This window comes from Callithrix jacchus, chromosome 10 (assembly GCF_049354715.1).
Source record: "Callithrix jacchus isolate 240 chromosome 10, calJac240_pri, whole genome shotgun sequence".
Taxonomy (NCBI): Eukaryota; Metazoa; Chordata; class Mammalia; order Primates; family Cebidae; genus Callithrix; species Callithrix jacchus.
The window spans coordinates 103,499,104-103,527,019 of NC_133511.1; the positions used below are offsets into that span (position 1 = coordinate 103,499,104).

At 35.7% G+C, this 27,916-nt stretch overlaps 1 long non-coding RNA gene across 1 annotated transcript in view; it reads right to left on the bottom strand.

The window, feature by feature from the left end:
* LOC144577999 (uncharacterized) overlaps positions 1-25,945 on the bottom strand; it is a 181,896-nt gene extending 155,951 nt beyond the window's left edge. The window contains exons 1-2 of the long non-coding RNA XR_013522925.1: positions 25,707-25,945; positions 4,383-4,537 (exon numbers count right to left, since the gene is read on the bottom strand). This is a non-coding gene — a long non-coding RNA (uncharacterized LOC144577999). The remainder of the gene's footprint in view (positions 1-4,382; positions 4,538-25,706) is intronic.
* Positions 25,946-27,916: the final 1,971 nt, after the last annotated feature.

Sequence of the window (27,916 nt, forward strand, 5' to 3'; positions counted from 1 at the left end):
GTGATTTCTCAAGTGTTTCCCACATTATATTCACCCCTCTTTGAAGTAAATTGACACTTTTCCCTTATTCTCAGTTTTCAACATTTCATTTGTACTTTAAAAGCATTTTAATGAACCGCTTGAAAAGTATAGCCTTTTATTTTTTTAAATGCTTAATTCTTTTCTTTCTCACTTTCTTCTTGTCAAAGAGGAAATATCTCAATATATTTTATCTGTCAAAATACAGTCAGTTTTCTTCATTAAAATGCCCTAAATAAGCCTAATAATAATAGCAACAACTTTGGGGGTAATTATTTTGTTTTAGTAACTTTGCTAACCCCTTTATATGAATTATTTTCTTCATTGTTCCACAATTTTTTTAGTCATCCTTTCAAGAATATATGATAGTGGCTATAGAAAGAAATAATATTGACCAAATATTTTACAAGAATTCAAACAAATTAAATGGATACTTGATTTTTTTTAAAGTACATTTTTTAAAAGTCTTAAATAAATACAGGTAAAAATTTGATAAGGTTGAAATAAAACACAGAATAATTGTGGGTAAATAATAAACTTCCGGCCGGGCGCGGTGGCTCACGCCTGTAATCCCAGCACTTTGGGAGGCCGAGGCGGTTGGATCACGAGGTCAAGAGATCGAGACCATCCTGGTCAACATGGTGAAACCCCGTCTCTACTAAAAATACAAAAAATTGGCTGGGCACGGTGGCGCGTGCCTGTAATCCCAGCTACTCAGGAGGCTGAGGCAGGAGAATTGCCTGAGCCCAGGAGGTGGAGGTTGCAGTGAGCCGAGATCGAGCCATTGCGTTCCAGCCTGGGTAACAAGAGCGAAACTCCGTCTCAAAATAAATAAATAAATAAATAAATAAATAAATAAATAAATAAATAAACTTCCGATAGGATATAATCCAGGCAACATGGAGCTAACTTGGACTAGCTAATGCAGATGGCAAGAACTGCCTGGAATCTGAAGAATATTTTTATATAATGTGCATAGTAGTATTTTAAGGATGGTGAGGCTACTCTATATGTGGAATAAGAAGACAAAGCTGATTTTATTGTTCATTATAATAAGAGAGCTGTACTGGTCAGTCAGTGTCTCTGTGAGCAGAGCAGACTTCTGATCTTATATAGGGATTCAGGGAAAATTGGAGTTCAGGGATTGGTAGATTTTTCTTCTAGAATTTTTAGTAGATTAAATCATTTGTAGAAGTGCAGTTACTAAAACGAGACTGTTGTTGTCTGGTAGCTATTCAGAGGCACACTTCTTAAAGCTGGTGTGTTCACTGTTGACTGGCTGACTTTTTCAGAAGCAAGGGATTCATTCACTCAGTTCGGCTGGATGGAAATGTGTTTATTTAGCAGTTGACATTGATCTATTCAATAGGTTGTATTAGTCAGGGTCAAGCACAGAAGCAGAATATGTGTAGACATATATGCAAGTCTAATGTCGTATATAGTAAGTAGTCAGAAAGGAAGAATCATGGGTAGGCTGATATTTCCTGAGTATGGGCCAAGCTATTCTCATAGATGAGTCTCATTCTCCCTAGGGAAGTCCTAAGTCCTTTTCTGAGGCCTTCCAACCAAGTAAGTAATGTCCATCCAGGATAATCTCTCTTAATTAATGACCATTTGTTATGGATTTTTCTTACATTGACAGTATCTCTTCACTACAACAACATATATTAGTGTATAATTGGATAAGGGAAAAAGGATATGTGCATGATACAAAATATTTTTCCCTTCCTTCCTCCAACTTTATCTCTTTCAGTTCACCTACCAAATAACATACTAGCAAGGAAATTCCAGAGAACAAAGTTCAGTCACCCAAGATGATAACACAAAGTCATCATACATATTTTCTATGGCCACAGAACAATCCATTATTTTGTATGTTTGCAGGAGATTTTGTGCTGATTTTCTACTCTTTCTCTAATTTGCCTCTTCTCTCCTTTCCATAGCTTTTGTCATTCTTCACTTACTACATCACAGAATGTATGTGGCATAGCAGAATATAAGAGCAAAATATTTGTTTTTACCTTTTTTTTAAACCCTAATAGCCTAGGCCCTTGAAAAAACCAAAAGCATTACAGGAGAAACAAATAACTTTGAAGATTTCATGAGGAATATCAAAGCTTATTATTCTTTATTTCTGTCTTTAATTTGAAAATAAATGTTTTGTGGAGAATAGGCACAGATGGAAATAGGGTCTAAATGGAAGTGATGGGTGTGGAAACAAAGGTGATTGTAGTGTAGAAAAGACGTAGAACACTGGAGAGCAGGCATAACCCCATATATGTTTATGGGATTCAAGATGAGAGGGAAGTTTTATATCCAATTTAGGACAATGTTATATGATAAATTGAGACATCTGGAATGGAAAAATCACTATATGGTATATCTTATTAGATAAGTTGTTTAGATTCAAATACATTTTCTATACCCAGTCAAAAGAGAATAGATGGCTCCTATGCTTCTGAATAGCACAGAAACAGCAGAGAACATTTCTGAACCTCAGGGAACATTTAGAGTATGGCCTGTGTGAACTTAGGAATGAGGTACAGATGGGTTAAAGGCATCTTGTTGAAAGCTTGAGTGGATCATTGGCTTCGATAAATACAACCAACCTCCACTCCCAAGTAAAGTTAAAAAGAATTAAAAACTTAGACATAATCTAATGGAAAACTGTGGGAATGACTTTCAAAGTAACACCAAATTTCTGTCATTCTGCTAGAAAAGTGACTTAAAATAGAAATAAGAACTTAATAAAATTATGTTTATTAAAATTCAAATACTTAAAATTATCATATACTCAATAATTATCAAATTCTAAATTGTAATACTACTTACTATCCTGATGTTTTAAATAATTTATATATATAACTTACAAAAATGATGTATATATATATTGCTTTATATGTAAATTACATAATAGACTCATATATACATAGCTTATATATAAATTACATTAAAATTGGCATATTTGTATAAGTAATATAAATTGTATATAACTGAAGGGTGACTGGTCTTGATCTTTCACTTTTTCGCTCTAATATAGTTGTTAGTGTCTAAGAATGCAGCCTGAAATATGATCCCTCACATTTTTTTAAAAGAATTTTATTCTTGTGAAGCATAAAAAGTATATAAGACTTTAAATCCTTCCATATTTTGCTGGTCAAAGAATATGTACTATAGTATGTAATAATGACTTATCACATACTATTCCCAAGTCATTCTTCCACTCTGAACTCAATCCAATTCTATTATTTGATTTTGGAAATGGATTTTGAACATTCCTGTTTGTCTAATCAGATTATTATTTTCCTATTCTTTTCTATTTAAATGCTGAGTGGCAGAGCTATATTTGAGAGGGCAATGATTTCATTACACCAATAGAGGGAACTGCCTTTCCAGCAAAATAGCAAAAGCCCAGTTGGCTAAGGAAGATTATTTCCCATCACACTGAAGAAGCCACAAGAGAAATGCTGACAAAATGTCACCTCAAACACAATGACAACAGGATTACAGAAATCTAATTAGCCATTTCACTAATTGAATCCTGTATGTGGAGATGGCAAACAATGGGGCCTCAGAAACATCCATTCATTAGAAACCTATGGAACTGTCAAGAAGATTATTCCATAATCTGTACCTTGTTTTTTTTTCAGGTGGTGCAGGTAGAGTTAGGATGGCAGAGTGACTTATAAAAGGTGACATTTCAGAAGGTTGTAAAAATTAAGGACGCTTTCAGGGAGCTAAATTTACTACTGTAGATATATTGGCAATGACACCTTTGAAATCTTATTTATTTTTTCATCCTACTTAAGCTGATTAGGTAAATTTATAGACATAATGTACTAAGAGTCATATCTTGACAAAAATCATTAATAAGATGTTATTTATCTCAATTGCATGTTTACATAGCACTTACCCTGTCAATGGATTGTCTGATTAAATTTAAACCCTTTGAAGCCAGGTACCTCATTTTACTTGTTTTTATAGCCAGAGGTTTTAGTGTCTGAGAAATTTTTAAGGTAACAAATAAATGAATGAAACAATTTTTTAAATAAACAAAAAACTGTAACCTCAAGAAGAACAAAGTGGTATTAATCCAAGGGAAATAAAAAGAAATTAATAGCAGGATTACCATTTCTGACTTTTTGAAAAATTCACCTGATCATTAATGTAATTTCCTGGTAAAATCTTAAGAATTATCATTGAATTTTGATGAAGACGTTATTACAGATAAACAGCATTGCAATAGCAGACAAGTTTCTGCAGATTGTATCTTTTTATTTTGAATCTTGTCATTGGATCTTTAATGGCTACTGTACATTATCAATGCACACAGTGTATTATCGTGTGAATTTGAGGTGACTTACCTTGTGGAATTGTGGCTGCTGTTTTGTGACTTGCTTTCTCTCACTTGAAGAACAGGATTTTCCATTGGATCCATGGTGAAATCTTGGCTTTCTCCCATCTGCCTGCAGGGTGTGGTTTTCAATGCCTCAAGGAAGAGTATAGTTGTTTTATTTAACTGAAAGATGAATAGAGGAAGGTGAAAAAACTCTCTTTGTCCTCAAAAATAACAACTCTCACCCCCTCCAACAAAAAACAAATTGTTATGTAAAACTCTAAAAGACAGAGGTAAGAAAAGACCAAGACAGACTTGAATAGTGTTAAGAATGGCCCTTCAGATAACCAAGACTACCAACTGAAAACACTTTTAAGCTATCTAGTTACATTTATACAACCGAATACAAATTATTCAATTTTTAGAGTAGTAAAGAACAATTTGCTGACACTAAAGTTGTGGGAGTTATTTGACTTTAAGAGAAAAGTTTCACAGGATTACCAGGATACTGAATACATTTTCATTGAAAGGTGGCTCCATATACAAAGTATGGGGGCTGCTGCTGTGTATTGCCAAGATAACAACTACAATGTGAGAAATTCAGATGAACAGATTGGCTATTTTGGTCCGAGGATTGATTAATTAGTTGATTGATTTAAAGAGTGGCAATAGTTTAGGCATTCTGAGGATTAATGCTGAGGTGCTTCTCTTTAAGAACGGAACTTTCAGCTTCCCATCCTCTATTGGTGTCACAGAATATACCACCAGACATAACAAAAGGCCAAAATTCTAACTAATTAAGGAACACTTCTAACTCTATGAACTAACACTTTCGAGAACCAGAGGCTGTAATTCAACTCAATAAGCTTAAGACATTGAAAACTTTAAAAGTCTGCCCACAGAAAAATAAAATTCTGCAAGAACAATACAATGGTTATTCAGGACATTTAATTTTTTTTCACATATATTAAATTTGCTCAAAAACTAATTTTCTACCTAGAGCAGAAGCCATAGCAGACAAACAAACCTAATAATAGAATATTGGTTTAGAATACCTAAACAATGAAATTAACGAAGTAATGTATTACATTGGAGAAAACAGCATTAAAAATACTTTAACAGAATTGGTTATTTTAAATTTAAAAGTAAAAAAACATTTTTTTTTAAAGTTTTCTTCTTTGGGCTTTACCTATTGTCAGAAAAAAAATGCAATTTAAAGACTGAACTTGAACTACTATCTTTAAAAAGGAAATTGTCTATTAGTTACTTTATTGAGTAGGATTAACAATGATTTTCTTCAGTTAAATGCAGTTACTTGTTTGTTTGAACTGAAGACTCAGATATAGCAGGAGGTGGGACAATTGCAGAGGGATAGTATTAGGAGAAATACCTAATGTAGATGATGGGGCGATGGATGCAGCAAACCACATGGTACATGTATACCTATGTAATAAACCTGCATGATCTCCACATGCACCCCAGAACTTAAATTATAATTTTTAAAAATGCAAAAAAAAAAAAAGAAGGAAAACCTAATGAACTCTACCCAAAAACTTTTAGACCTGATAAATTCAATGAAGTTGCAGAATACAAAATCAACATAAAAAAATAAATAGCATTTATATAGGCCAGAAGTAAACAATCTGGAAAAGCAATGAAGAAAACAATCTTATTTACAACTGCTACAAAGAATACAAAATATCTAGAAATCAATTTTACTGAAGACGTGAAAGGTCTATATAAGGAAAACTATAAAACACTGATGAATGAAACTGAAAAGAACACAAAAAAATTGGAAGAATATTTTATGCTCATGAAGTTGGAAGAATTAATACTACTAAAATGTCTATACTAAATATAGCAGTTTACAGATTTGATGCAAACTCTATCAAAATACCAATGACATTCTTCATAGAAACAGAAACAAATCCTGAAATGTATATGTGGACCACAAAAGATCCTGAATAGCCAAAGCAATCCTGAGCAAAAGAACAAAGCAGGAGGCATCACACTACTACCTGATTCCAGAATTTGCTACAAAGCTGTAATAACTAAATCAGTATGGTACTGGCATAATAACAGACACATACAGCAATGCAACAGAATAGAGAACACAGACATTAATCCACTAATTTACAGCCAACATATTGTCAACAAAGGCACCAGAAACATATAATGTGAAAAGGACATTTGCTTCAATGAATAGTGTTGGGAAAACTGGGTAACTATATGCAGTGAAATGACACTAGACCTGTATCTTCCCAATATTTTCCAATTTATGAATTCATATTAGTCCAAATTCATTCATGCCTAAAATACCTATCCAAATTGCAAGACTGGCCAATGAATGAATTTTAAGAAAGAAGTAATAAAAGTGAGAAAATTTCACTAATATGGGCTCAGATTGCATGTTGAAACTAACCTTTACTAAACTACTCCTTAGTGTGCTTTTTTATACTGTCATAAATAAATATCCAGTGTTATATGAACGGGAATTTAAAATACTATTCCCATTTCCAACTATATAGCTATATGCATGTGACACTTTTAAAAACATGTCTCAACTAAGTAGCATATCACAACAGATTTCATCTGTCAGCAAATATGAATATCCAGTCTTCTGTTCTAGCAAATACATTGCTAAAGAGATTTGCCAAAATAAGTTTTTCTCACTAATTCTTTTGAAAAATACAGCTATTTTATGTGACGTTACTTATGTTAACCATTAATGGATTTCTTAATACTTAAGTAAATAAGTACCTTAAGTGTTTTAGTTTTAATTTCTAATAAGGATAACTGGTAGACACAAACAAATCCAAAAAGATGTTTGGGATCTTCAGTAAGACTCTGGACTATAACAGGTCTTGAGACCAAAATGTGTAAAAGCTGTGGCTTCAGCTTGTTTACGTATCTCTACCAATTTCTAAACCAATTAATGTAAATTGTTCTTGTTATTATAATGAAGTAATTAATAAAACATAATTCACACTATAGAATTAATGGAGAGAATGTTCATTTCTGAGTTTATATATAAGCTAAGTTAGAATTAAAGAGCATTTTTAAAAGTTTATAAATTATATATTAGTGAAATAAATGTAAATTACTAGAGGGAAATATTGCAAACATCTGAAAAAAAATGTGTCCTCATTTTTTAATAACTTTAGGTTCTTACTACCACTTGAAAAAATTCAAACTAATTATGTTATGACACATTAAAATTTATATCATGTGAGAAGAGTGATGCAAAACTCAAATTAGCAGAACCACATGCAGTGGAAATTAAAAAAAAATACTTGCCTTCGATAAAAAAGACTGCCTAATGAAAGGTTCTTTATATATTTCAACCTAAAAGATATTTGAGGTATATATGTGAATTGTTTTTAAATATGCCATATTTTAACTACAAATTTTTGAAATTGATTGGCAAAATGCTAATCATGCTAATACTATCATTGAGTTTTAGTGTTAATACAGTTCACAGAATTCACAATCCTCCAGCACAGGTCTTATAATTACTATACAACTATTTATTTACACAGAAGTGTTATTTTTTGCTATTGAAATCAACTTGAAGGATTATCTACATAAAATAAAATGCACTCATTTTGTGTATAGTTTAATAAGGGTTTGGTAATTATTACCAGAAGTAACCATCCCACCAAGTAAGAAATAGAATATAGCCATTTCCTCAGAATAAGCCTCCATGTGTAAATTCCCTTAATCTCTACCACATAGAAAACCAGTGTTTTAATTTCCATTGATGTAGATTAGTTTTGCCTTACATCAAATTTCACACAAATATGATTATAATCTATTTGGGTCTCACTTCTCTTAAGCGAATTCTTGTCTGCTTTATTACTTTATTTTTTTATTGCTGAGTAATATTTCTTTGTACAATGTACATTGATTTATTTACCCATTTTGTTTCTGAAAGATAATTGGATATTTCCAGTTCAGATCTATTAAGAATAAAGTCACTTCAAACATTTGTAAACAAGTCTTTTTGTAAATATATTGTTTCTTTTCTCTTGGGCGGATACACAGGAGTAAAATTGCTGAATCCTATAATAAATATATATTACACTTAAAGGAAACTAGTAAATGTTGAATCAACATGATTATACAATTTTATATTCCCACAGAATTGGATAAAAACTCTAGCTGCTCAACACTCATGCCTAAATATAATATTGACAATTTTTTATATTTTATGTTGATAATCTTATTTCTTGGGGATTTAATTATCATTTCCCTAGTGATTAATGTAGAACATCTCTTTATGATCTTTTTAAATATTAATATATTTTCAAATGCTATGACTATCTTTGAGTTATTTTTATATATTATAGATATGTCTGATATATGTGTATCACAAGATATATGAATATAATTTTAATTTTATAATAGTATTTTGTTAATAGCATTGTATTTATTAATAACATTTTATTCATCACATCCTGTAAAGACCAGGGCTTTATTTTAATTAAGTACAAAACATTATTTTGATTATTTTTATGCTTGTTGTTTTATCTAAGCCAGTTTTGCCTATATCAAAGTTATAAACCTTTTCCCTTATGTATTTTTGGAGAAATAGTTTTATGTTTCAGTGTATGGTCCATTTGGTGTTATTCCCAAGCATACGGTGACATAAAAGGGAACTTCTTTAAGTGTTGTCTTGGCACCATTTTTGAAAAGATTATTTTTAGTTGAAATATCTTGGCATCAGATTCACTGTAATTTACTATAAGACATTACAAGGCTATAATATTAATGATAGCCATAAGAGTCACTCAGTCTCCTAGGGCCTATACTTCAAATTATTTAGCAGTATGATGCAATTTTGCCTGGAGTTTTCCAACCCTGACCTGGGAATTTCTAAGCAAAAAGGCTAACTCAGTTTCTCATTCACTCTGTTAAATCACTTGCTAGAATTCTTCGAACAACTTTGTCTTACTAACTGAATACAGGCTGGTATTATATTTACTACTAGGAATGTTTCCATGAAATATATCTTTAATGGTGAAAGTCTGACATTAGTTTTATGATCAATGTGTATATGTGATATTAGTAATCAATGATATCATGGATATGCAATAACTTATAACATACAGTTGTATAGAAATTTAGAAATTACATTTCTTACACTCTTCTGTCAGCAGTAGATTCAAGTTTAGGTTATAGTAATAAGAAGTACTCCTAGAAAAGCAAGAGAAAGATAAAAAATGGTTATTGCCCAGGGACATGCACTTTATGGGATGACTCAAAATTACATTTTATAGAGGCTTTGGGTGTGCTGTTTCTTATAGGTACCCTATGCACTCACTTTGAGTGTTACAGGAACTTGGTGGTGGCAAGTCTTCAACAATTGACATGTGTGATGGTTAAGAAAGGAAGATTCAGGAATTGCAGAAATATCTAGTAACTGAACAAAAAATTTATTGTCTCAAAGAAATCAAAGTCAGAAAAATGATTTAAATAAAACTTCTAGAATAATATAAAAACAAAGACAAGAAGAAAAGAAGTGACTCATGTTTTGACAGGCATTGGTAGACAGAGTCTATTGCTATTATCCTTCCTTCTGTGGAGAGCAAAGACAACCAGATTGTGAGAACACCATCACAGTAAATTAGATATAAACATAGAAGACCTAAAATTCTGGTAGAAGCCTTTGAGTTTATGCCTAAATTCATATTGGAAACTCTTAGATATGTAGGTTGGTAAAATTCATATGGTAAAATGATTGAAAATTCAGGAAAATTAAGTGATATAAACAAGTGTTAAAGTTGTCAAATCAAAATGAAGTCACATGTGTTAGAGAAAAGAACACAAAAACAAAAACTCTGACAAATATAGCTGGGGAAAGCTATAAAGAGAGGGTTACTCCTGCATTAATGTATGACAATGAAAACTATCACAAAAGATTCTGCAAAAACATTTGTACAAAGGCTGTCACAAACTTACACAAAAACTATTACTGCAGACATTTTTGAAGCAATCCCCTGCCCAGTGTCAGCCTAGTGTCACTCTTGTTATTGATTCTTGTAATCAAGAATAATTATTTCAAAACAATATGTAATCATCCTAATTTTCTCTTTAATATCCTTTGTCTTACTACCTTCATGAATACTCACATAGCTTACTAAGGCACACATATTCCAATGGCAATACCTTGTTCCCATATAAATACTATTTTCTTTCAGAGAGCCTGTCTCTGTTTTTTATTTTGAAAATACTCAGAACTTTGATCATTGAAAATGGAAAAGCCCCTAAAATAAATGAAGCTTACCTTGACTTGTATGTGATGGATGACAAAAAAATAGACAAATGATCCTATATTTTCTATAGGCATATGGTGTCTTTTTAATTGATATCAATGTGCAGCCAGTTTACATTTGAGAAACAATCAAAGAAAAGTCATTTAGCTTGTACTGCCCTTAGAAGTAAAACTTGACAGTATCTATGGTAGATAATCTCACATAATGAGGCATTTAGTAATCTGCATGCCCAAGATAGGAAAAGTAATTATAGATGGAAGAAAAGCATCCATGTCTATGAAAATTACATTGGATATTAACAGAGAGCAAGCAAACAAACAAAAAAGGATGCAAAGTGAGAAACTAGAAGTAGATTCTAGCAAATGTGCATTTCCTGATGTAGCTAATTTAGTTCAAAAGGAAAAAGACACACACAGAAAAGTTGGATCTAAGCAAAAAATAAACAAAGTTAGAAAGTTACACACTTTGCAGATAACATGTGAAGGACTCCATTGATTTGAAATATCAGACTGCATTATAGTTTATTTGTGATACTCAGTGTTAGGAATGAATGCATAGCACTAGTGTGAGGAATGAGGAATTTTACTTAGTGTGAAGAATGAATGCATAGCACTAGTTTTCAAACTGTTTCCAAATTAAAATATGTAGCTTAATACTCTATAGCGGATTATTTGTCCTTGTAAGGTGGTAGCACGTGAAAACCTTCTAAAATGACTGTCAAAACTTTGTAGAATCTTTTGGAATTATCTTCTGTATTTGAACATATGTATAACTTATAATGCAATAATTTGACTTTTTGACAGGTACCTGAGAGAAAAGCATAACTCAAAAGAGACTTATAGAAGAATTTCAGAGTAAAATAGTATTTCTAAAGAATATATATATAAATATATATATAAAATGAAAGCATATATATAAAGAAAGCATAAATATCCATCATACAATCATAAAAATGAGTGAATTTTTGATATATGCAAAAACATGGAGTAATCTCATATTACATTGTATTACTAAGCACAGGAAGTCAAGAATTACATATACTCATATATATATAGCTATTAAAATATAAGAACAAATCTGAAAAAAATAAAAGAAAATAAATTTTTATCTACAACACCAACAAAAACAATCCTTTATATAAAGTTTTTGAAAAACTGGCAAATTAACTTGCATTGTTAAATTTTAGGCATTAGGGTTTTTGTTGGGGATAGAAAGAGGGAAAAGTAATTGAAGGAATATGAGGGGTGTCTGAGGCCCTGAAAATATTTTATGCATTAACTTCTTTTGAAGTTTCACAAGTGTGCATGTTTGGATAATTTATGGATACATGTAGTTATGTTTTGTGTCCTTTTATATATGAAAAAAAGAAATTTTACTTAAAACGAAAAATTTGCCATTAATGTATCATGTCATAAAATGTCAAGAAATATAAGTAAGTAGTGATTAGTCTTTAAGTCGTCACTGTTACTTAGAGAATAATTGCAGAAATTCTTAAAATCGAAATGGCCTGAATTCTAATAGACTCAAGTTTCTCTTAGTTTTGTACCTAATAATTTACTCTAAGTGCAAGAATCTTGCTTAATATTTTTAGAAGTTATTGTACTTAATGCACAAAGCAGCTTTATAATGTATTCCCTCAGCAATTTATGCTAAAACTATCCCTAACTATTCTTTAGAAGGAATTATTCTAATGTTTATCTGTTGCATTTTCAAACAATTCGTTAACCTTATTGGTGTCTTCACTGAAGATTCAAAATCTCTAAATATGTGGATTTTTCCCTATTGAATATTTATTTTGTATATTTACAGCACTTATCCCTCCATGTTCTCATTCATCTAGTATCTGACTGTAGATTTTGAGCTCCAACATGCCCATAGGTAAGGCTAATTTGACTATGTCGATCCAATATCCAATATTTGTGACACAAACACATACACAAACCTCATATTTTCAGAAATTCAATGTTGAATGCTATCTAATTGGTTTGTATTCAGGTTGATAATAATATTTCTCATAAACTCAAATTTATTCTTTGATACTAAAGATTTTAAAACTCTAATTACTACGTAAAAGCCAAAGTAAAGATATCCCTGTGTCAGAGTCATTTGGCAATGCAGTTCACACATAGCACAGAATGGAGGTATCATTTTTTCTTTATTAAAAATGCATTCTAGAAGTGCCAGTTGAAGAAAAGCAAGAAAATAGCTTATATATAAGCTTGATGTTTAATGTCTATTGATTTAGAGTATATTATAAACTGAAAGCTGTAAAAACTTTAATAAAGGACTTTTACATAATCTGTGGGCATACATTATATATGCATAAATACATAAACACTATACAGCATGGGGAACTTTCTTATACTAGGTTATGACAAGTACTCCTCATTTCAACATAACAAAGCACATATTAGTCCCTCTCTGAAGATAATAAGTTTAAGACTCAGATGGGTAATTTTTAAAAATCTATCATGGAGAAGCCAAAGGACAATGCATACTTTGTGCCTGACCCTTCACCATGGGGTTTTATAAAATGTTTTGTCTAATTATACATTCATTCACTTCACACACATTCACAGAACTGTGAGACTTACTAGTATTCCAGTTTTAGTAGTAAGAAAAATAATACTAGAAGACTGACTTATAGTCAGACAGACCAGGGTTCAAATTTCTATCTTCATTGCTATTACTAATACTTAAGCTCTTATAGGTTGAATATTTTATAGATGTAATAATATATTTGATCAATTAATTGGATTTTTGTGATAATTAAAGGAAATAAAAAACTGAAGTAGCAGGGTACATATCCTAATGTTTTTTAAGATTTTATGATTTTTGCTATTGCAATCAATTTTTTTCAGAATTATGATAGAAGTAATTCTTACCAAAAAAAAACCACATGATTATCTCAATTGATGCAGAGAAGGCATTTGACTAAATTCAACAGCCCTTTATGCTAAAAACCCTCAATAAACTCGGTATCGATGGAACGTATCTCAAAGTAATAAAAGCTATTTATGACAAACCAACAGCCAATATCATACTGAATGGGCAAAAACTGGAAGCATTCCCTTTGAAATCTGGCACTAGACAAGGATGCCCTCTTTCACCACTCCTATTCAATATAGAACTGGAAGTTCTAGCCAGAGATATCAGGCAAGAAAAAGGAATAAAGGGTATTCAGATAGGAAAGGTGGAAGCCAAATTGTCTCTATTTGCAGACGACATGATAGTATACCTAGAAGACCCCATTGCCTCAGCCCAAAAACTCCTGAAACTGATAAGCAACTTCAGCAAAGTCTCAGGATATAAAATCAATGTGCAAAAATCACAAGCATTCGTCTACACCAATAACAGACTTAAAGAAAGCCAAATCAAGAACGAACTGCCATTCGCAATTGCTACAAAAAGAATAAAATAAAAGAAAGCAGAAACTGGACCCCTTCCTGACACCTTACACTAAAATTAACTCCAGATGGATTAAAGACTTAAACATAAGACCTAACACCATAACAACCCTAGAAGAAAATCTAGGCAAAATTATCGGGATATAGGAGTAGGCAAGGACTTCATGACCAAAACACAAAAAGCATTGGCAACAAAAGCCAAATAGACAAATGGGACCTAATGAAACTCCACTGCTTCTGCACGGCAAAAGAAACAGTCACTAGAGTGGATCGGCAACCAACAGAATGGGAAAAAATTTTTGCAGTCTACCCATCTGACAAAGGGCTGATATCCAGAATTTACAAAGAACTCAAACAGATTTACAGAAAAAAAACAAACAAGCCCATTCAAAAGTGGGCAAAGAATATGAACAGACACTTTACGAAAGAAGACATATATGACGCCAACAATCATATGAAAAAATGCTCATCGTCACTGGTCATCAGAGAGATGCAAATCAAAACCACATTGAGATACCATCTCACACCAGTTAGAATGGCGATCATTAAAAAATCTGGAGACAACAGATGCTGGAGAGGATGTGGAGAAAAAGGAACACTTTTACACTGTTGGTGGGAGTGTAAATTAGTTCAACCATTGTGGAAGACAGTGTGGCGATTCCTCAAGGCCTTAGAAATAGAAATTCCATTTGACCCAGCAATCCCATTACTGGGTATATATCCAAAAGACTATAAATCGTTCTACTATAAGGACACATGTACACGAATGTTCATTGCAGCACTGTTTACAATAGAAAAGACCTGCAATCAACCCAAATGCCCATTGATAATAGACTGGATTGAAAAAATGTGGCACATATACACCATGGAATATTTTTTTTTTTAATTTTTTATTGGATTATAGGTTTTGGGGTACATGAGCAGAGCATGCAAGACAGTTGCGTAGGTACACACATAGCAGTGTGCTTTGCTTTTCTTCTCCCCTTCACCCACATTTGGCATTTCTCCCCAGGCTATCCCTCCCCACCTCCCCCTCCCACTGGCCCTCCCCTTTCCCCCCCAATAGACCCCACTGTTTAGTACTCCCCTTTCTGTGTCCATGTGTTCTCATTTTTCATCACCCACCTATGAGTGAGAATATGCGGTGTTTCATTTTCTGTTCTTGTGTCAGTTTGCTGAGGATGATGTTCTCCAGATTCATCCATGTCCCTACAAACGACACAAACTCATCATTTCTGATTGCTGCATAATATTCCATGGTGTATATGTGCCACATTTTTCCAATCCAGTCTATTATCAATGGGCATTTGGGTTGATTCCAGGTTTCTGCTTTCTGCACATGGCTAGCCAGTTTTCCCAACACCATTTGTTAAACATGGAATCCTTTCCCCATTGCTTGTTTTTGTCGGGTTTATCAAAGATTGTATAGTTGTATGTATGTTGTGTTGCCTCCGGTGCCTCTGTTTTGTTCCATTGGTCTATATCTCTGTTTTGGTACCAGTACCATGCTGTTTTGATTACTGTAGCCTTGTAGTATAGTTTGAAATCCAGCAGTGTGATGCCCCCCGCTGTGTTCTTTTTGCTTAGAATTGACTTGGCTATGCGGGCTCTCTTTTGGTTCCATATGAAGTTCATGGTGGTTTTTTCCAGTTCTGTGAAGAAAGTCAGTGGTAGCTTGATGGGGATAGCGTTGATTCTGTAAATTACTTTGGGCAGTATAGCCATTTTCATGATGTTAATTCTTCCTAACCATGAACATGGAATGTTTCTCCATCTGTTTGTGTCCTCTCTGTTTCATTGAGCAGTGGTTTGTAGTTCTCCTTGAAGAGGTCCCTTGCGTTCCTTGTGAGTTGTATTCCAAGGTATTTTATTCTTTTTGTAGCAATTGCGAATGGCAGTTCGCTCTTGATTTGGCTTTGTTTAAGTCTGTTATTGGTGTAGATGAATGCTTGTGATTTTTGCACATTGATTTTATATCCTGAGACTTTGCTGAAGTTGCTTATCAGTTTCAGGAGTTTTTGGGCTGAGGCAATGGGGTCTTCTAGGTATACTATCATGTCGTCTGCAAATAGAGACAATTTGGCTTCCACCTTTCCTATTTGAATACCCTTTATTTCTTTTTCTTGCCTGATTTCTCTGGCTAGAACTTCCAGTACTATATTGAATAGGAGTGGTGAGAGAGGGTATCCTTGTCTAGTGCCAGATTTTAAAGGGAATGCTTCCAGTTTTTGCCCATTCAGTATGATATTGGCTGTTGGTTTGTCATAAATAGCTTTTATTACTTTGAGATACGTTCCATCGATACCGAGTTTATTGAGGGTTTTTAGCATAAAGGGCTGTTGAATTTTGTCAAATGCCTTCTCTGCGTCAATTGAGATAATCATGCGGTTTTTGTTTTTGGTTCTGTTTATGTGGTGAATTACGTTGATAGACTTGCGTATGTTGAACCAGCCTTGCATCCCTGGGATGAATCCTACTTGAGCATGATGAATAAGTTTTTTGATTTGCTGTTGCAATCGGCTTGCCAATATTTTATTGAAGATTTTTGCATCTATGTTCATCATGGATATTGGCCTGAAGTTTTCTTTTCTCGTTGGGTCTCTGCCGGGTTTTGGTATCAGGATGATGTTGGTCTCATCAAATGATTTGGGAAGGATTCCCTCTTTTTGGATTGTTTGAAATAGTTTTAGAAGGAATGGGACCAGCTCCTCCTTGTGTGACTGGTAGAATTCGGCTGTGAACCCGTCTGGACCTGGGCTTTTTTTGTGTGGTAGGCTCTTAATTGCTGCCTCAACTTCAGACCTTTTTATTGGTCTACTCATAGTTTCAGCTTCCTCCTGGTTTAGGCTTGGGAGGACACAGGAGTCCAGGAATTTACCCATTTCTTCCAGGTTTACTAGTTTATGCACATAGAGTTGTTTGTAATATTCTCTGATGATGGTTTGAATTTCTGTGGAATCTGTGGTGATTTCCCCTTTTTCATTTTTTATTGCATCTATTTGGTTGTTCTCTCTTTTATTTTTAATCAATCTGGCTAGTGGTCTGTCTATTTTGTTGATCTTTTCCAAAAACCAGCTCTTGGATTTATTGATTTTTTGAAGGGTTTTTCGTGTCTCAATCTCCTTCAGCTCAGCTCTGATCTTAGTTATTTCTTGTCTTCTGCTGGGTTTTGAGTTTTTTTGATCTTGCTCCTCTAGCTCTTTCAATTTTGACGATAGGGTGTCAATTTTGGATCTTTCCATTCTCCTCATATGGGCACTTATTGCTATATACTTTCCTCTAGAGACTGCTTTAAATGTGTCCCAGAGATTCTGACATGTTGTGTCTTCATTCTCATTGGTTTCGAAGAACTTCTTTATTTCTGCCTTCATTTCGTTGTTTACCCAGTCAACATTCAAGAGCCAGTTGTTCAGTTTCCATGAAGCTGTGCGGTTCTGGGTTGGTTTCTGAATTCTGAGTTCTAACTTAATTGCACTATGGTCTGAGAGGCTGTTTGTTATGATTTCAGTTGTTTTGCATTTGTTGAGCAGTGCTTTACTTCCAATTATGTGGTCAATTTTAGAGTAGGTGTGATGTGGTGCTGAGAAGAATGTGTATTCTGTGGATTTGGGGTGGAGAGTTCTGTAAATGTCTATCAGCTTTGCTTGCTCCAGGTCTGAGTTCAAGCCCTGGATATCCTTGTTGATTTTCTGTCTGGTTGATCTGTCTAGTATTGACAGTGGAGTGTTAAAGTCTCCCACTATTATTGTGTGGGAGTCTAAGTCCTTTTGTAAGTCATTAAGAACTTGCCTTATGTATCTGGGTGCTCCTGCATTGGGTCCATATATGTTTATGATCGTTAGCTCTTCTTGTTGTATTGATCCTTTTACCATTATGTAATGGCCTTCTTTGTCTCTTTTGATCTTTGTTGCTTTAAAGTCTATTTTATCAGAGATGAGAATTGCAACTCCTGCTTTTTTTTGCTTTCCATTAGCTTGGTAAATCTTCCTCCATCCCTTTATTTTGAGCCTTTGTGTATCCTTGCATGTGAGATGGGTTTCCTGGATGCAGCACACTGATGGGTTTTGGATTTTTATCCAATTTGCCAGTCTGTGTCTTTTGATTGGTGCATTTAGTCCATTTACATTTAGGGTTAATATTGTTATGTGTGAATTTGATACTGCCATTTGGATGCTAAGTGGCTGTTTTGCCTGTTAGTTGTTGTAGATTCTTTATTATGTTGAAGGTCTTTAGCATTCAGTGTGATTTTGGAATGGCTGGTACTGGTTGATCCTTTCTATGTGTAGTGCCTCTTTCAGGAGCTCTTGTAAAGCAGGCCTGGTGGTGACAAAATCTCTGAGTACTTGCTTGTTTGCAGAGGATTTTATTTTTCCTTCACTTATGAAGCTCAGTTTGGCTGGATATGAAATTCTGGGTTGAAAGTTCTTTTCTTTAAGAATGTTGAATATTGGCCCCCACTCTCTTCTGGCTTGTAGTGTTTCTGCCGAGAGATCTGCTGTGAGTCTGATGGGCTTCCCTTTGTGGGTGATCCGACCTTTCTCTCTGGCTGCCCTTAGTATTCTCTCCTTTATTTCAACCCTGTTGAATCTGACAATTATGTGCCTTGGGGTTGCTCTTCTTGCGGAATATCTTTGTGGTGTTCTCTGTATTTCCTGCAATTGAGTGTTGGCTTGTCTTTATAGGTAGGGGAAATTTTCCTGGATGATGTCCTGAAGAGTATTTTCCAGCTTGGATTTATTCTCTTCATCCCCTTCTGGTACACCTATCAAACGTAGGTTAGGTCTTTTCACATAGTCCCACATTTCTTGGAGACTTTGTTCATTCCTTTTTGCGCTTTTTTCTCTGATCTTGGTTTCTCATTTTATTTCATTGAGTTGGTCTTCGACTTCAGATATTCTTTCTTCTGCTTGGTCAATTCGGCTATTTAAACTTGTGTTTGCTTCGCGAAGTTCTCGTATTGTGTTTTTCAGCTCCTTTAATTCATTCATATTCCTCTCTAAGGTATCCATTCTTGTTATCATTTCCTCGAATCTTTTTTCAAATCTTTTTTCAAGGTTCTTAGTTTCTTTGCATTGATTTAATACATGATCTTTTAGCTCACAAAAGTTTCTCATTATCCATCTTCTGAAGTCTAATTCCGTCATTTTGTCACAGTCATTCTCCGTCCAGCTTTGCTCCCTTGCTGGTGAGGAGTTTTGGTCCTTTCTAGGAGGCAAGGTGTTCTGGTTTCGGGTGTTTTCCTCCTTTTTGTGCTGGTTTCTTCCCATCTTTGTGGATTTGTCTGCTGGTCATCTGCATAGTTGCTGACTTTTCGTTTGGGTCTCTGAGTGGACACCCAGAATGTTGATGATGAAGTATTTCTGTTGCTTGGTTTTCCTTCTACCAGTCTAGCCCCTTCGCTGTACGACTGCTGAGGTCCGCTCCAGACCCTGCTTGTCTGGGGTGCACCTCTAGTAGCTGTGGCACAGCGAGGGATGCTACCAGTTTCTTTTTCTGCTCTCTTTGTCCCAGGATGATGCCTGCCTAATGTCAGTCTTTTGGATATAGAGGGGTCAGGGAGCTGCTTGAGGAGACAGTTTGTACTTTATACGGGCTTAATTGCTGAGCTGTGCGCTCTGTTGTTCATTCAGGGCTGTTAGGCTGCTATGTTTGATTCTGCTGCAACAGAGCTCATTAAAAAAACCCTTTTTTTTTTCTCAAATGCTCTGTGTTGAGGGGTTTGGGCTTTATTTTTGGATGTTCGATGAGGTGTCCTGCCCAGCTAGAAGGCAGACTAGCCACTGTTTGGCTGCCGAGGCTCCGCCCTGCTGTTGAGTGATTCGCCCTGTTCCTGCAGGCTCTGCTGTGGTCTCCGCCATGCCCTGCGATGCAGTCTCTTTGTTGTAGCATGTTGCCTCTGCAACAGCAGGCTGCATCAGCAGTGGGAGTGTATCTCAGTAGGGACAGGTTGCCTCGGCAACGGCTGGCTGCGTCAGCAGTGGACGTGTATCTCAGTGGGGCGGGTTGCCTCAGCAATGGCTGGCTGCGTCAGCAGTGGGCATGTATCTCAGTTGGGGCAGGTTGCCTCCGTAGTGGTGGACGCCCCTCCCCCACAGAGCGTCTCAGACCGTCTGCTCGGGATAGTTTGAAATCGCGGTTTTGTTCGTCCCACTGGGTATCCCAAACGATCTGTCCCTGCAATCCCCTGGGCTGGGCTACTGTCTAAGTCTCGTTCAGTCTCAAGTCCAGCCCTCTCAAGTCTCAGGTTGCTGGTTCAACAGGGCACCCGGACACGCACGCCCTGTGGGGATTGCTGGGTAGGGCCGGCCGCCGCCACCCCGGCTGCCGGCTTCGCCAGGCAGACCTACTGCCTGGCGTCCCATGTCTTTTTATATTTGGGAGTTTCTCCGTTTTGTGGGCAACAAAGATCATTCTGTAAATGCAGCTCTGACTCACTGTTTGCGGATTAAACGTGAGCTCCAATCCTGGGTTGTTCTCACAGCACCATCTTGAGTCCTCCCCCTACACCATGGAATATTATGCAGCAATCAGAAATGATGAGTTTGTGTCGTTTGTAGGGACATGGATGAATCTGGAGAACATCATCCTCAGCAAACTGACACAAGAACAGAAAATGAAACACCGCATATTCTCACTCATAGGCGGGTGATGAAAAATGAGAACGCATGGACACAGAAAGGGGAGTACTAAACACTGGGGTCTATTGGGGGGAAAAGGGGAAGGCCAGTGGGAGGGGAGGTGGGGAGGGATAGCCTGGGGAGAAATGCCAAATGTGGGTGAAGGGGAGAAGAAAAGCAAAGCACACTGCCATGTGCATACCTACGCAACTGTCTTGCATGCTCTGCTCATGTACCCCAAAACCTAAAATCCAATAAAAAATTAAAAAAAAAAAAAAAGAAGTAATTCTTGACCAGATAAATGAATTAAAACTATGTTAGCCATTGCTGTATTTTTATGTGCTGAACTTTTGTGTGTTTCACCTACTGCCTATTTGGGAAGTAGGCATCTGGTTCCTTTCTTTTAAAAGAAGTTACTGAATCTTTAGAAAAGGCAAGAACAAGAATCTAAGGTTATGTGGCCCTCTATAATGGTGCAATCAAAGTAAAATTTATTTTCCATTTGGTTTCCAAATCTCTCCATACCACCGTACTTATACCATTTATATCCTTGGTTTGTCTTTGGCCAGTCATGAATTGGTACATTGAATTATATCTGTTAAACGTATAACTCAAATGCAGAAAAATACAAATGAACTTCTAGATAACAAATACTCCCAATAAAAATGATTTTATTTGTCAAAAAAGGACAAATCACAAGAAAAGTCTTGCACAAGAGATTTATTTTTAAATGATTACAATTTGTATACTTACTATAAAAATCAATAACAGGGAAATAACCTGGGTCAGGAGATATTTTACTCACTCATTCATAGCATTGATATTTCCATAAAAAACAAGACTGAGGAACTTCAAAATTGTGTATGACAAAAAAAAAAAAAAATTGTCAGTTATATTCATAGACTTTACCAGGTAGATGATAAGCATAAAAATTTGAAGATTTTCATAAGCAGGTTAAAATAAAACACATTTTTGAGAAAGTAAACTGAAACAAATTTACTAAGTATTCATCTTTTCAGGTGATTTATATTCCTTATGCCCTGAATTTTCATGAAATTTTCTGTCAGAATAATAGATGAATTGTAATTAGGACCAAGATTGCAGAAGAACAATGGAAAACAAAAGAAAGGTGACTTGCAATTCCACCACAGTCTCTCTATCTCTCTCTCTCTCTCTCTCTCTTTTTTTTTTTTTTTTTGATGGAATCTCACTTCATCACCCAGGTTGGAGTTACCGCAGTGCTGTCACAGTCTTGGCTCACTGCAACGTCCACCTCCTGAGTTCAAGTCATTCTCTTGTCTCAGCCTCCTGACTAGCTGAGATTACAGGTGCCTACCACCATACCCGGCTAATTTTTTTATCTTTAGTAGAGATAGGGTTTCACCATGTTGGCAGGCTAGTTTTGAACTCCTGACCTCAAGTGATCCACATGCCTGGGCCTCCCAAAGTACTGGGATTATAAGCTTGAGCCACTGTACCCAGACCATAGTCTCATTGTTATTACACTTAAATGATGGTGCTTAACTAGATATACTCAGTATTTGTTTAGGTTTTACCATTTCAGAAGTGAAGTATTTAATTAAACAGAAAAGCAGAAAGAAAAAAACAGTGTATGTGAAAGGAATTTTGGCTGTTATATTTATTTTTGTGTGTCAGGTTGATTCAGCCATTTGGTGCCCAGATAACTGGTTGAATATTATTCTGAATATGTTTGTAAGGGTGTTTTTGAATGAGAGTAACATTTGAATTTGTAAACAGAGTAAAGAGAGTTGCCCTCCCCAATAGGGATGGGCCTCAACTAATCAAGGAAAGGCCTGAATAGAACAAAAAGGCTGACCTTTCCTTTTATAAGAGGGAACTCTTCCTCCTGACTGCCTTGAGTTGGGACATTAGTTTCTTTCTTTTGATCCAGACTGAAGCATCATCTCATCTGTCCTCAGCTTGCTGTCTTTCAGTATGAAATGATACCATTGTCTTTCCTGGTTCTCAGGCTTTCAAACTTGTTGTACTGGAAGTATACCATCAGCCCTCCTTGGTCCCCAACTTGCTGACTGTAGATATGACCTCTCAGTCTTCGTAATCACTTGAGCCAATTCTTATGAATGAGACAGTCATATGTAAATATATCTCTGCAAATATATATATCCACACACATATATCCCATCAGTTCTTTTTCTGTGGAGAACCCAGACTAACACAGTGACCATGTAAAAATGTCATTTGTTTTTCCAATCATGTATGATAATCATCTATGGTGCTTTATTAAATATATTATCTTCTTAGATGTTCTATATAAAAATGTACATGTTCTCTAGATAAATTATATGCTTATGTGTATATATGAGCAGGTGTTAAAATGCAAATTTATAAGGGTGTAAATCAGCCTCATACAAAGTAGTCAATATTTTTTGAATATTCACTTATTTTTCTTTTCAAACCAACTTTGATAGGGCATAATTTATATATAAATAAATATATTTATTTTAAATGTACCCAATGAGCTTAAGTCATTGTATATCCTCATGCAACAACTACCATAATCAGGGTCAAGAACATTCTCATTACTGCAGAAAGTTCCTTCCAATTGCTTTGGTCATAATCAAACCACACAATTAAACACATTTATATTTCTACACTATAAATACCGACATTAAATGGTATAAATGAAGAAAATTAATACCTATCTTAATACTGTATGCCATACTGGGCCAGATTTTCTGCCATAAGCTTCCAGAAAACTTTTAAAAACATTTGGATTTTGAAATTGTTGATAAGAAACTGTAGACATGTTTTAAAAAAGAGTTTTATGTTAATAAAAAGGATATAAAAGTGATAATTATTCTTACATATACATGTTATTTGCTTGTATTAGAGACATCCTGGACTTACGACCAATGAACTCATAAAAAAATACTTTTTGAATAATCTTTGAAAGCGAACTTATTTTAAGAAAATTTATTAACTAGTGTATAGTTTTTACCTAATAGTATACTTGCCATATAACAGGTACGTAGTAATACATTTTGTTTTGCTTTCTGATAATTCTACCTGTTGGAATTAGACTCTCAGTGCTGCAAAGAAAAATTAGCAGAGACAAAGGATTTTTCACCAATGTAATTTTTACTTCTTGGACTGCAATAAGGATGCCATTGTGCCATGAGAGTACCCTTCCTGCAGTCCAGGAAGTAAAATCACATTGCTGAAATATCCTTTGTCTCAGTGCTAATTTTTCTTTGCAGCACCGAGCATCTATTTCCAACAAATTGGAGACCCAGATGGGACTCATTCCTCTCCAGAGTGGTCTCCAGCCAATATCCATCTGGTGCGAGGAATAAATCAACCTGATCTCTCAGCAAGGCAGGAAAAGAAAGGTTTCAAGCTTTGGTCAAAATTCTAAAGGTTAAGTGTGTGTAAGTGTGCATGCGAGAGAGCAGTGTGAGTGGTTCCCCTCTGCAAGATCTGTAATCATTTCATATGGCCAGAGAGAGCAAAGTAAAAGAAGAGAGGAGTGAGAGAGACCCCCAAAAGGGTGGTGATGGGGAATAGTTAGAATACGCCCCTGGAAAAAGAAAGGCAAAAGGTGGCCAAAGCAGCTCAGGAGGATCTCCAGTAGAGGCCTCTGAGGTGGCCACAGTGGTGCCTCTGGCTGGGTCAGCTGTCCATTGGGGTGAGGCCCAGGTAGGCGGAGGTCACAGGTGCATAGGGGCCAGGCCTCTCTAAGTGCCTGCTGTGCCAGGGCCGGGAGTGGGGAAGCAGCAGCACAAGAGGCACCAGAAGTGGCGAGTGGCCTGCACACATATGGCAGCAGCAAAGGTCACTGGCAAGGGCCCCCTGGCCAGGGGCTTTGCAGAGGTGGCAGCAGCAGCAGCAGCAGCAGCAGCAAGATGGTCTGAGGTTACCTGCCAGAAACTTTGCAGGGCAGACAGGTGTGGAGAGCAGCAACACAATCAGTAGCTAGCAACCCAAGACAAGCCCCACCCGTCCAGCAAGATGTTAAAAAGGGTTGTGGTTTGTTGGAAAATGGTAAGTGTGAAAGAGAGAGACAGAAAGTAAAATTAAGGAAAGAAATAGTGTAAAGAGAAAGAAAGAGAAGCTTTTTCTTTTAGAAACTCAGGCAGAGCAACTAAGCCAAAACATATAAAAAGTTAAAAAAGGAAAATTATAAAGTAAAAGAGGAGGGAATTGTGGGAAGTAGAAAGGTTTGTTTTTAAAGTCCTATCTGGGTCTCCAATTTGTTGGAAGTAGATGCTCAGTGCTGCAAAGAAAAATTAGCACTGAGACAAAGGATTTTTCAGCAATGTGATTTTTACTTCCCAGACTGCAGGAAGGATACACTCACTAGTCATGGTGCCGCCAGAGTACAATGAATGGTGGAAAACACAGATTTATCCCTTACACATTTAAGGTCATCCTTACTGCTGAGTCTGATCTCCATTGGTTGGAGCGAGACCTCACAATCTAATCTAAAATCTGATTGGCTAATAATTTAAAATTTTTCTATACAGGTAAAAGCAATGGGGAGCTGGAACATGCCTGTGAGCATGTCCAGCACAGATATCTTGGTTAAAGTACAATGACATAGAATGTACTACATACCTGTAAGCATGGAATGTCTAGCAGCTACATAAGATAGGGCTTAACAAAGAGTTATAAGCACACATATGATTTACTCTTTAACAAGAAAGGAAACTTTTAAAAGGAACTTTTCTGCTTCCCACATACCCAACTCATACCTCTATACTCCTGTCTGTTCATTTAAGAAGCTCTAACTTTTTCTACTTGTGTATTGTCCGGCAAATAATCTAGGACTGTGCTCTTTAATAATATAGTCATTAGCCACATACAATTATTTAAATTTAAATTAATGGCAATTAAAATAAAAAAGCCATTTCCTTAGCCACACTAGCCACATGTAGCTTCATAGCCACATGTAGCTCACGGCTACTATATCAGATGTGAATATTCTTAAGTAAATCCGACATATAAATTTTTCCTAAAATCATCCTTGCTTATATCTGTTTGTTTTTGAGAAAGAAAAAGAAAATTAACTTACTTTGGAAGTGATCTCAGCCAGTTCCTAGAGAATAGCTTCTAGACCTAGGGTCTAACTTCATTTTGGAGATAAAGAGATGATGATTAAGTAACTTGCCCAAGGTCACAAACCTATAGTGGGGTGGAGTTGAGATTTGTCTCCAGATAGCCTAAGGTAACTCCATACTCCCTTGGATTACACCATGCTGTCTCTCAATTTTGACAAGTTCAAGCTCTCAGAGCGTTTCTATTTGCTTGTTTGTTTTGTTTCTTTTTTAGTCGCTTTGTAGGATTTTGGGCTATGGCAACAGCTGCTACAGTGACGCTCCTTGCTTGCCAGTTCTCTGGGATGGCTGGCCATGTAAATGATGGTTGATTATCCTGTTGGCACCGTTTTGTGCTTCTAACATCTTTGCCATATGGTCATATTTTCCCATTGGAAAACTTGACTAGTTTGTAAACTTCTTTCCTCAAGAGCAGAGACCATGACTCCTGCTTCTTTGAATATTTATTTTGGGCTGAGGAGAGTACATCCAAGAGCAAGAGCTTGATGAACATAATGGGAATTCAGGCCCCTCCACTCATGCTTCTGTCTAGCTAGCAATAATGTTCCTGTATTAGCTTCTATTGCTACTGTAACACAAATTTAGTAGCATGGAACAATACAAATATAGTATCTTCTAATTCTGGAGGTCAGGATTCTTAAATGCCTCTGACTGAGCTAAAAGCAAGGGGTCATTAGGCCTGCATTTTTTTTCTAGAGGCTCTATGGGAGAATTTGTGTTCTTGCTTTTCCCAGCTTCTGGAGGCACATCACAGTCTTTGCCTTTCCATCTTCCAACCTATAAATGGCAAAGTGAGTCTCACATCATATCACTCTGACACTCTGCTTCCATCATCTGTCACCTTCTCTGATTCTGACTCATCCTTCTCAAAGTACGCAGTGATTACACTGAATTTACCAGATAACCCAGGAAAATATTATAATAAAGTCTACTCATTAACATCCTTAATTTCATCTATAGCCTTAATTCGCCATTGCTATATAACATATTCACAGATCTGAGGATATGGGTGTGGACATCTTGGGAATCTATTCTGCTCACTATAGTTCCTTTCATCATTTGGTAGTTTTTCCCTTTCACAGGTCTCCACTATCCAAGTGTGACCTTTTTGAGCACAATGTTCTATACTACCTGTTTTATACACATCCATCCTAACATGGTTCCTATACCATAGATTATATAAAATACATGTTTGATGTAAAAGTGGAAGCATAGGCCAGGCACAGTGGCTCATGCCTGTAATCCCAGCACTTTGGGAGGCCAAGGCAGGCAGATCACCTGAGGTCAAGAGTTGGAGACCAACATGGTGAAACCCTGACTATACTAAAAATAGAGAATTAGCTGGGCGTGGTCGTGCACATATGTATCCCAGCTACTTGGGAAGCTGAGGCAGAAGAATCACCTGAACCTGGGAGGCAGAGGTTGCAGTGAGCTGAGATCCCACGATTGCACTCCAGACTGGACAACAAGAGCAAAACTCCAACTCAAAAACAAAGAAAAAAAAAGTAAAAGCATAAATATGCTGCTTAAAAATATGTCTTATCTGGAAACAGAAATATACTTTACATGTAAACATCTTTCTATTTATTCAACAAACATCTTGAGTTCTTATCATATACCAAGATCTGTTCTAGGCTTTTGGAGAAAACAACAGAAATCCTTGAATTTAGATCCCAGTGGTTGGTGAAAAGCAACAAGTAATTTATAGAATAATAGTATATTTATGGTTACGTAAGAAGGTAGTATATGCTATAAAAATGGGGTATAGAAAAAATGAGCACATGTCCACACAAACATTTGCAAGTGAAAGGTCATAACTTTATTGTTTCTAATGCCAAGAAAGTGGAAACAATTCAAATGTTCATCAACTAGTGAATGAATAAACAAAAGTGAGATATATCCATATGATGGTATACTCTTCAGCAAAAAAAGAAAATAATACTGACGCATGCTATAATGTGAATGAAACACAGAAACGTCATGCTAAGTAAAATAAACCACACAAAATCATGTGCATTTTACCACCTGATTTACTTTAAATGTCCAAAAGAGCAAATTTATACAGATGGAAAATAACTTAGTAATTGCCTAGGGATGAGTAGGGGACAGGAAAATAACTGTAAAGGGGCATATGCTTTCTTTGTAAGGTTATTAAAATGTTTTAGAA